Raw genomic sequence first — 10824 nt, 5'->3', positions numbered from 1 at the left:
CGCACTACCCATGAGCGGACCACCGGTATACTCCTACTGGTGACCGTGTGTCTCAAATATCTCACAAAAGACAGTCAAAATACACACTACTGATCTTCACATATAGACGTTTTCATCGAAACATCTCTAGAACTATGCGAAGATTGTAACACCCCACCCCTTCCTGCTCAAGCTGACGGGGGTTACTTATCTTTTTCTTCTTATCTTATCTTACTTACTTGCTTGATAGTAATCTTTTCTACTTAAAACGGCGGAAGACTTGTTTATAGTATATTTTTTTCTTTTTAAAACTTTTCTTTTACTTTTCAAATCATCATCACTAACTACCTATCATATAAAGTCACATAGCATGCTTAACATGAATTTAAGCCATAATACTAATAAGCATGATGAAATGTCATGGAGTTATGCAATAACGACATAAGCATAATTCTTATTAAATAAAAGCAGGTCTTTCTCTTTTAGCCGAGCCACTACTACACACATCCTTCTTGCCCCTCCTGCTGCTCCCTTAGTACATTCATTCCTTGCCTTTATCTGTGGTACAAGGAAAGTAAGCTATGAGCACACAAGGCTTAGTAAGATCCTTCCTACTCACAAAAACCGTATAACATAGCATATTCATAAGGCATAAAGCATAAAGACAACTCATCATATCATGTATAGAAGCATCATATCGTAACATAATTGTAAGGTATCATGGCATATCATGACAAAATCATAAAGTGCATCGTAGCATAACATAACATAATCATAATCATAAGTATCATGGCATATCATGGCATAATCATAAAGTGCATCCTAGCATAACATAACATAATCATAAGTATCATGGCATATCATGGCATAATCATAAAGTGCATCCTGGCATATCATAACTGTAACACCCACGAATTTCTTAAGCTAAGTATGTGACGATTTAAGATAGAACCAAAAATATATAAAAGAAAAGAAATTGGTTAAGGATTGAACCTTGAACCTATTTAAGCTAAGGATTATGGAATTACCACTAGACCATCATAATTTATTGTTAAACAAGGAATGGAAATTCTAGATAAAGTTAAGAGCATGATAAAAAGAAGGAAGCAAGAAAAATTCAATTAGCTTTCTTTCTCCTTCTCTTGATTAAGAAGAAAACAAGAAAAAGACAAATTGTCTTCTTCTCCTTCCTTCTCCTTTAATTTTCGTGGGTTGATGAGATGAGGGATTTGGAGAGCAAAGGGGGATGAATGAAGACATTTTCTTCATCATTAAGAGAATAAAGGATGAGTTAAGAAGAAGGGAAGGCAAAGTTTCTTTTTGCTTCTTACTCCCACCTAGCATAAGAGGAAAAACAAAGAAGGGATTTCATTTTTTTTTCCCTTTCCTCACCATTGCCGTGACCTAGAGCCTCCCCTCTCCCCTTTCCGAAAATCCAACTAAGGTTTTCTCCCTAAGAAAACCAAACCACAAGAAGGGGTCCTCAAGATCTATCTCTCACAAGCAAGAGAAGCAAAAGGGAGCACTAGAAGGAGAAGCTCTCTTCTTCCTCTTCACAAAGGGTATCTTCTTTTAGGGAAAAGACCAAGCAAGAGGATGTGAGTATCCCCTCACCTGTGGTACAAGTTGTTATATGATTTTGTTCGAGTTTAGATGGATTAACAACCTAGGGTTTCTTTTGGAAACTTTCGGCCATGACACTTTGTAAGGCCTATGGAAGCTCAAAACCAAAACCAACATGCTTAAGGTTTTTCTCATGATATGCTATGAATATGACCTTGATATTTTATGCTTGTATGTGGCTTGGAGTTAGGTAATACCCCACCTTAGGGTTAAGTCATGAAGAGACTTAAAATTCTAGAGAAGCTCAACTTAAAGACTAACATGCTTATGATCTCTTCTGTAACGCCCCACCCTTCTTACCTAAGGGCGGCGCTACGTTCGTACACTACTTACGTACATGCTTCAGTTATACTATGGCAGCGGAAGAATAAAAATTTAAAGAATTTAATTTATTAAGCATAATATCACATATTCTGATTTGTTCAAATGTGCATATATTGAACTTATAACTAATCATATTAATTTGTCCGGATCGTTCTTTGCCGAGCCACCATCACACACATCACTATCTGCTCCTCCTGTTGCTCCTCTAGCTCATCCAGCTTCTTTATCTGCGGTACAAGGAAAGTAAGCTGTGAGCACTCATGGCTCAGTAAGTTCCTTTCCTACTCATTAAAACCGAAAATCATCGTATATTAATATCATGCGTAGTATCATAAGCATACGACATACAAGGGTATCATATTCATATCATGACATTATATCTAATCATCAGATAATTCAAGCACATATGTAGGCAATGCATCATGAATTTGAAAGCTTATACTTATAAGTACTTGAAATTCATATCATCATTAGAGGGGATCCCGGTTTGTACCACATACATAATGCGTAGGTCCAAGGTAGCAAGTCTTGAGCCCTACCATTCATACATACTAGGCCCGAGTCTTACTCCATCGACCTAGGGCACTCAAAGGCCCATTACTGACGAGGCCCGAGTCTTACTCCATCGACCCCGGGGCGTTTATGGAGCCCACCCTTGGTACAAACCTTAAAAATAACTTATCATGCATAACTATCATATCATGTCCTTAACAATCTTTCATGCATTTATTCTTTTTCATCATTTCTTTTCATTATGTATAGCATTTTCTATGCTATCACATATCATAACATAACTTCATTATGTATAGCATTTCCTTATGCTATCACATATCATGGCATATTACATAACATTATGTATAGCATTTCCTATGCTATCACATATCATGGCATATAACATAATTTCATTTTCTCCTCATTATGTTTAGCATTTCCTATGCTATCACATATCATGGCATATTACATAACATTATGTATAGCATTTCCTATGCTATCACATATCATGGCATATAACATAATTTCATTTTCTCCTCATTATGTTTAGCATTTCCTATGCTATCGCATATCATGGCATATTACATAACATTATGTATAGCATTTCCTATGCTATCACATATCATGGCTTATAACATAATTTCATTTTCTCCTCATTATGTTTAGCATTTCCTATGCTATCACATATCATGGCATATAACATAATTTCATTTTCTCCTCATTATGTTTAGCATTTCCTATGCTATCACATATCATGGCATATTACATAACATTATGTATAGCATTTCATAGAAGGAACCTTGCACTAGTTCGGTTAGACAATAATCTTACTCACCTCTTTAAAATATTTTTGGTTGAAATCCTAAGGTTAGATACTCCTCTGATCATACATCATATCAATATAAAATCATGGAAAGGAATCCTTCTACATAGCATAGAAAATCTTATCATGAAATGAGGTCTTGTTTAAATCATCCTAGATTTGAAAACCTTTTCTTTAGCCGAATTTTCTTAAATTCTTTCCTAGGTTTTCTAATCCTTATAAATCCGAAAATCACTTAAAAGCCTTGTACCACAGGTGAGGGGAAGCTTACCTTCTTCGCTTAAGTTTCCTAGAGTTGAGAACTTGCTTGGACCTTTCTTCCTTGCTTGCTTTGCTCGGCACCAATGGAGGAGAGGAGTGGCTAGGTCTTTTGGTGGAGAGGGGAGGAAGAAGAGGCTTCTCTTCCTCTTGTGTTGCTCGGCAACAACAAGAAAGAAAAGAGGGGGAGAGTGAGGAGGAAGAAGGTGTTCTTCCTCTTGTGTTGCTCGGCAACAAGAAGAAAAGAGAGGGGAGAGTGGGTCTCGGCACAAAGGGAGGAGAGGAGGATGAGTGGGTTGAGGATGAAGTTGAAGTCCCCCCTCCATGCCTATTTATACTAAGATGAGGGGAGGAAACTTGACTTGATTCATCCTCCCTATTCATTTCTCCCCTTAAATGACAAGAATATTCTAGAGAGATGCCTTTTGAGTTCTCTCTTTTCTCTCCTTTAATAAAATTTTCTATCTCTCCACTTACAATATCCTCTTCTATCCCACTTGGTTAACACATGCATGCATCCACAAGAGAACCAAGGATCAAAACTTGGTTATGCATATTTTTACTTCTTTTTACTTCCTTTTCTTTTAAGTAAAAAGAATCCTTTCTTATTCTTAACTACTTAGTCCTTTCTCTCCTTATCAATAATTCTTCTATCCCCTTTGGTATCCTATACATGTTCCTTACAAGAGATCCAAGGTTCAATCTCTCTTCTAACATTTTATTTTCTTTTGTACATAATAATTCGTATATTACTAAATTATGCATAAATATTTCATACATATATATATTATCTCATACTTCTTCCTTTTGTCCATGTTAATTTCATACCTTTTAAATCATGCATAGATGATTTATATTCTCAACTTTATTTTTCTTTCATAAAGTTTTAATCATCTAAATCCATCTTAATATTTAACTTAGAATATTTACACCTTCATTTCATTCGTACTCTCATTATCCTCACTTTATCTAGGCTTTCTAGGGGTGTTACATCTTCTATGACATGATATGAATATTTTCTTGTCGTTTCATGCTTGTATGTTGCTTGGAATTGTAGAACCTCACCTTAGGGTTTCGGCCATGAAAGGAATAAAAACCCTAGAAGAAGCTCAACTCAAAAAAAAAAAAAAAAAAAAACCAACATGCTTATGAACTTCCCCATAATATGTTATGAATGTTCCCTTGATGTTTTATACTTGTATGCTGCTTGGAACTAGTAGAACCTTACCTTAGGGTTTCGGCCATGAAGGGATTAAATACCTTAGGGAGGCTCAACCTCAAATCTAGCTTGCTTATGATTTACCTTATGATAGGATATGGAGATAACTTGATGCACTTGTGATTTCATGTTGCTTAGGGTTAGGTTTTCACATGGTGAACTTTCATCCAAAATGAAAAGTAGGGCTTAGGCAAGCCTAAATTCAACCCTAACATGTTTATGTTCTTCTCCATGATATGCTATGAAATTTATAGGGTATTCACATGCTTGTATTTGGTTGAAAAAAAAACTTAGAGTCACATTGATGGCATTCGGCCACCTATGATTTGTGGACTTAGGAAGCTTGAAACTTAAACTCAATATGCTCATGTGGTTGCCTATGATAAATGCATGGAAATTGTTTAGGGTTCACATGTTTACATGCTATTTGTAACCAAATTTTGGACCTTGTATGTTTCGGCCAATGTGGATTTCTAAACCTAGGAAGCATAGAACCTAAATCAAACATGCTTATGATGTTCTTTATGATAAATGTTATGGAAATGAATTATGGTTCATATGCTTGTATGATTTCATGCAACATAAGTGAGCCTATGCATGTTTCGGCCACCCTTAGTTGGTTGAGGATTGAGACCAAATTATGACTCATTATGTGCTTCACTTTACCATGATATGAATTAGGAGAAGTTAACTCGTGATCCATGCATGATTATGTTTTCTTTTTCTTCCATGATATATTATATATGTTCATTTAAGTATGCTTATGAACCATGCATGAGAATGATACCTATGTTGGCTATGTGCCCAAATGTGATGGCTACGTGCCCAAATATGATGGCTATGTGCCCAAGACGAGTATGATGGCTATGTGCCCAAGTATGCATGGCTATGTGCCCATTTATGCATACCTTATGAATGACATGAACATGATATGCTATGAATGACATGAATGTGATATGCTATGAATGACATGAATATGATATGCTATAAATGACATGAATATGTTATGCAATGATAAAGATATGATATGACATGTATTTTACTTTGAATGGCTTGTACCAAAAGGGTGGGCTCCTTATGCGCCCCTAGGTCGAATTACGGGCCTAGTAAAGGGTGGGCTCCTTACGTGCCCCTAGGTCGAGCTACGGGCCTAGTTTCCTAGTAGGTTCAAGACTAGCTACCTTAGGTCTACTTAGGATGCGCACATTTATGTATGTATGTGGTACTAAACCGGGCCCCTCTCATGTTGAGATTATTTTTAAGTACTATATGATATTGTTTTAAGACATTTCACACATGACATAAATCATGTTTTGAAAGGCATATAGCACATGACATTACCCATGTTTTAAAGGACATCTTGCATCCATGCTTACGATATGATATGAAATAATGCTTACAGTTATGCTATGATATGATGCCTTGATGTTATGAAATGAAATGTCATGATACTTTCACTTATGCTATGATATGATTCATGCCATGATATGATGTTTACTTATGCTATGATATGATCTATGCCATGCTATGATGTTCACTTATGCTATGATACGATCTATGCCATGCTATGATGTTTACTTATGCTATGATATGATCTATGCCATGCTATGATGTTCACTTATGGTATGATATGATCTATGCTATGCTATGATGTTCACTTATGCTATGATATGATTCATGCCATGATATGATGATTACTTATGCCATGATATGATGTTACTTATACTAGGATAAGATTTATGCCATGATATGTTGTTACTTTATGTTACGATATTATTGAAAATTATGTCATGATATGATGTGTTTTTAATTATATGATGATATGAGCGTCATTTATTCTATGATTTATGATATGATGATTTTACATGATATGTTGGCTTTTGTGAGTAGGAAAGGATCTCACTAAGCCTTGAGTGCTTACAGATACTTTTCCTTGTACCACAGATAAAGGTAAAGGATGGATAAACTAGAGGAGCAGCAGGAAGGGGCAAGAGATGTGTGATGGTGACTTGGCTAAAGAAACAAAATGACCTGCTTAAGTGAACTTATGAATAATATGTTATTTTATGTTGATGTCTTACATGATTCCCTATGCATGTGTTAGAAATGAATAATATGACTTTTTAAGTTGAACCATGCTATTTCATACTCATATGCTTAGTATGATTTTAGAAAAAAAAAAAAAGAATATGCTTCCGCTGTATGTATGTATATGTATGCTAAGTCAAAGTGAGTAACCCCGCCCCCCACTAGCAGGAGGAGGGGGCGGGCGTTACAATAACATAGTCATAAGTATCATGCAAGATGACTTTCAAAAACATGTATCATGAAAAATATATGCAACATGTCTTTTGAAAACTTATTACATACATACTTAAACATAATCTCAACATGATTAGGGCCCCGACTTGTACCACATACATAAATGCGCGCGTCCTATGTAGGTCCAAGGTAGCAAGTCTTGAACCCTACAAGGTATACATACTAGGCCCGTTTCTTAGTCCATCGACCTAGGGGCACTTAGGAGCTCATCCCTAACGAGGCCCGTTTCTTAGTCCATCGACCCCGGGGCGCTTATGGAGCCCACCCTTGGTACAAGCCATATAAAGTAAAGTAGCATGTCATACATATCATGGTTCTTATTATTTCATGCATATCATATTTCTTAACGTATCATATCATACAAAATTTGGGCACACAGCACATCATAAATACATGCATAGTTTGAGCACACAGCTCATCATAAAAGCATGCATAATTTGGGCACACAGCTAATCATAAATAGCATGCATAATTTGGGCACACAACACATCATAAGGGTTATCAACATGTATATATCATAAACATACATAAATAAACATAGAAACATAGCAAGCTCTTATCACATCATGAAACATTGCATGTGAGGCACATGGAAATCATAATTAGGCCTCCACCCTAGTATCATATAGTGGTCGAAACACATGGTTGTAAATTAGGTTAACAATCAACATACAAGCATGTGAACCCTAAACCATTATCATATCAAGTATCATAAAGAGCATCATGAGCATGTTTAGTTTAGGTTCTAGGTTTTCTAAGTCTATAAACTTGTTATGGCCGAATATCATCAAGCATCATATTTGCTAGAAAATCAATATACAAGCATGTGAACTCTAAACCAAAAATCATATCATACATCATGAGAAACAACATAAGCATGTTTAGTTTAGGTTCTAGGTTTTCTAAGTCTATAAACTTGTTATGGCCAAATATCATCAAGCATCATATTTGCTAGAAAATCAATATACAAGAATGTGAACTCTAAACCAAAAATCATATCATACATCATGAGAAACAACATAAGCATGTTTAGTTTAGGTTCTAGGTTTCCTAGGCTTATAGAATTGTTGTGGCCGAAAGTTCATCGAGCATGAAAACAAGTTCTAACCATACTACAAACATGAGCATGTCATATTAATTTCATATCTTATCTTAAGGAGGATCATGGCATGATTAGTTTAGGTTTAACAATTTCCTAGGCTCCTAATCCTATCATGGCCGAATGCTTATGAGCATGGAATAAAGTTCAACCCAACATATAAACATGAGCATATCATATCAACTTCATATCTTATCTTAAGAAAGATCATGACATGCTTAGTTTAGGTTTTAAAATTTCCTAGGCCCTTTAACCTACCATGGCCGAATGTTTATGAGCATGGAATAAAGTTCAATCAACATATAGGCATGAGCATATCATGTTAACAACTCTCTCATCATAAGGTACATATCATAAAACAAAAAGGAGCATACTTGGTTTGAGTCTTATCTTACCTATTTCCTTTATTCATGCTTGGCCGAGAGTCTAGGGACATGACTCTAAGTTCTAACCAAACATTCTAACATACAAACATTAGATAAATCCCCTACCATAAGATACACGTTACAAGAAACATATTGAGCATGTCAAATTTGGGTCTTTACATTTCCTAGGTCCTTCTCTTTTTTTTTTTTTTTGTCTTGGCCGAAAATTCCATGAAGGTATCCTAGGTTTTTTTAGGAAACCTAATCTCATAGAAAATGTAAAATACCGGAAAATAGGCGAATATTAATAAGGGAATTTTCCGAAATTTTTGGAAATTTTTCGTTAATTTTTCGGAGCTCGTACGGACGAGTTGACGGGGATAAAAACGGGGGCCCGGAAAAGCCTGTTTAGACTACCCTGTTTTAATGAGGAAAAGTTTTATTTTTTTTCCTTTATCTTTTCTTTTTCTCTTATTTTTTTTTTCCCGTGCTCGACACCTTCTCCGCCCGTTCCTTTTCTCCTTCTTCCTCGCGCCGGTTTCCTCTCCCAAACCCGATCTTCTCCTCATCTCTCTCGCGTGCGCACACTCTCCCCTCTGCCGCCGGCGACGAGAGCCGCCTCTCCTCTACTCTGCACAGTGTCGACGCCGGACGGAAGTGCTGCCGGTCTTCCGTGCGTGCCCTAACTTCCTTCCCTGATCCCAAGCGGTTTTTCCTTCTACTCCTCTGTCGCCGGTGACTAGGGCCACAGTCGACTCCCTGTTGCCCTGGCCGCGGAGAGATCGAGCACAGGACTACGGCCGATCAAGCCCCCAGCCCGATTCTCTCCTCTTTGCTCCAAGCCGTGCCCTAGTTAGGGTACACAGCCGTCGGTGGCCACAGATTTCACTTCCTCCCTTCTCTGTGCCGTGCCCTAGGTCATAGCCAACAAGGTGAGGTTCTTGTTCCATTGGTGTGTCATTGGATTGATTGATCTGCTATTGATCCGTTTTGATTGCAGCAGTGAGGTTGTGTGCTGTGAGGCTTGCTTGTTCTTGGTTCCGGCAGCCTTCTTTCCAACAGCTACTTGTTGGTTGCGGATCTAGAGCAGTGTGTGAATTGAGGTACGTATAGAGTGATTGATTAGTGTAATTTGATACTTGAGTATGCTGTAGATGAGTTTAGTTTGGAACATGTAGTAAGACATGTTTTTAGTTTAAAGGTTGTAGTTGAATGTTGAGTGTGATTAGAATGTCATTAATTGAAACATGTTGATACAAGATTAGTGTAATGTTGTATGCATGGATTATTAGTTATTGATTAGGGTTTTGCCCTAATTCAATTTTAGAGATTTGTTTATTTAGCTATTCAGTAGGATTTAGCTAAATAAAATATATATATTTGTTTGTTTAACACAGGATCTTGACGCGAGACGAGTATCTCGGAGTCAGATTTGGATCACTTTATTGGAGGCGGGTACTTTGACTTATGTCTTTTGATATGCATGATAATATGTTTAACATATAACAGTAATTGTGTTACCTGTTTATTTCGGTTGGTCACTACATGATTAGTACATGTTGTTTGTTTATTTATTCTGCACTGCATATTATCTACCTGATCACATATGCCTTAGGTAGTGACCTAACCACATGCTCTGTTATATTCTGGACCTAGGGTTTATTTGATACCCTCTTCGATTTGTGTACCTTCTATTTGATACGTCTTCTTGTGGTACACACTTTGTATCTATTTATATGGATCATGCCATGTTATTCATGAGATTGCCATGTTCAGTATCATGCATCATGATTGCATGCTGTGCGATTGTCGGCTCTACTTTGGTTGAGCTCATCGCCAGTTACATGTACTGCACACATCACCCATGGATTTGTATATCTGGCTGGTGTGTGGCGGTTCTGCTATTTGGCTCCGTTGGTCAGGAGACTCAGCGTGGTAGCCGGCAGTCAGTTCCGTTGGCATTTAGGGTAGCAGCGTGGTAGTCGGCAGATGGTGGACTTTGTTTGGCTCCGTTGGTCAGGAGACTCAGCGTGGTAGCCGGCAGAGATATCCTCCCCGTCATCGTGTACCGGGAGATGAGAGCATTGAGCTCCCCCATTTATGATTTGGGGTCACAGGACAGGAGTACTCCGACAGCATCCCGTTTACTCTGTCATTGCACAGGAGCATTGATTTCAGAGTATGGGGTTGACATATGCATTTATTGCATTTTTATTTGCTTGTGATTGCTGCACTTATATGCTGCATTTGTTTGGATGCATTGATTGACATGCATACAGGATTATGACTCACTCGGTCTGACGACCTGTTACCTTTATAC

The 10824-nt window shown here is 37.3% G+C and overlaps 1 long non-coding RNA gene across 1 annotated transcript; it reads left to right on the top strand.

Annotated features, from left to right (window-relative positions):
* The first annotated feature begins 9001 nt into the window (after positions 1 to 9001).
* Positions 9002 to 9956, top strand: LOC122028090. The gene is made up of 3 exons (XR_006124639.1): positions 9002 to 9436; positions 9508 to 9607; positions 9902 to 9956. It is a non-coding gene; the product is annotated as an uncharacterized LOC122028090 (long non-coding RNA).
* The last annotated feature ends 868 nt before the right edge of the window (positions 9957 to 10824 follow it).

Source organism: Zingiber officinale, chromosome 10A (assembly GCF_018446385.1).
Source record: "Zingiber officinale cultivar Zhangliang chromosome 10A, Zo_v1.1, whole genome shotgun sequence".
In the NCBI taxonomy this organism is placed as follows: domain Eukaryota; kingdom Viridiplantae; phylum Streptophyta; class Magnoliopsida; order Zingiberales; family Zingiberaceae; genus Zingiber; species Zingiber officinale.
This window is presented reverse-complemented; position numbering and strand designations above follow the sequence as displayed.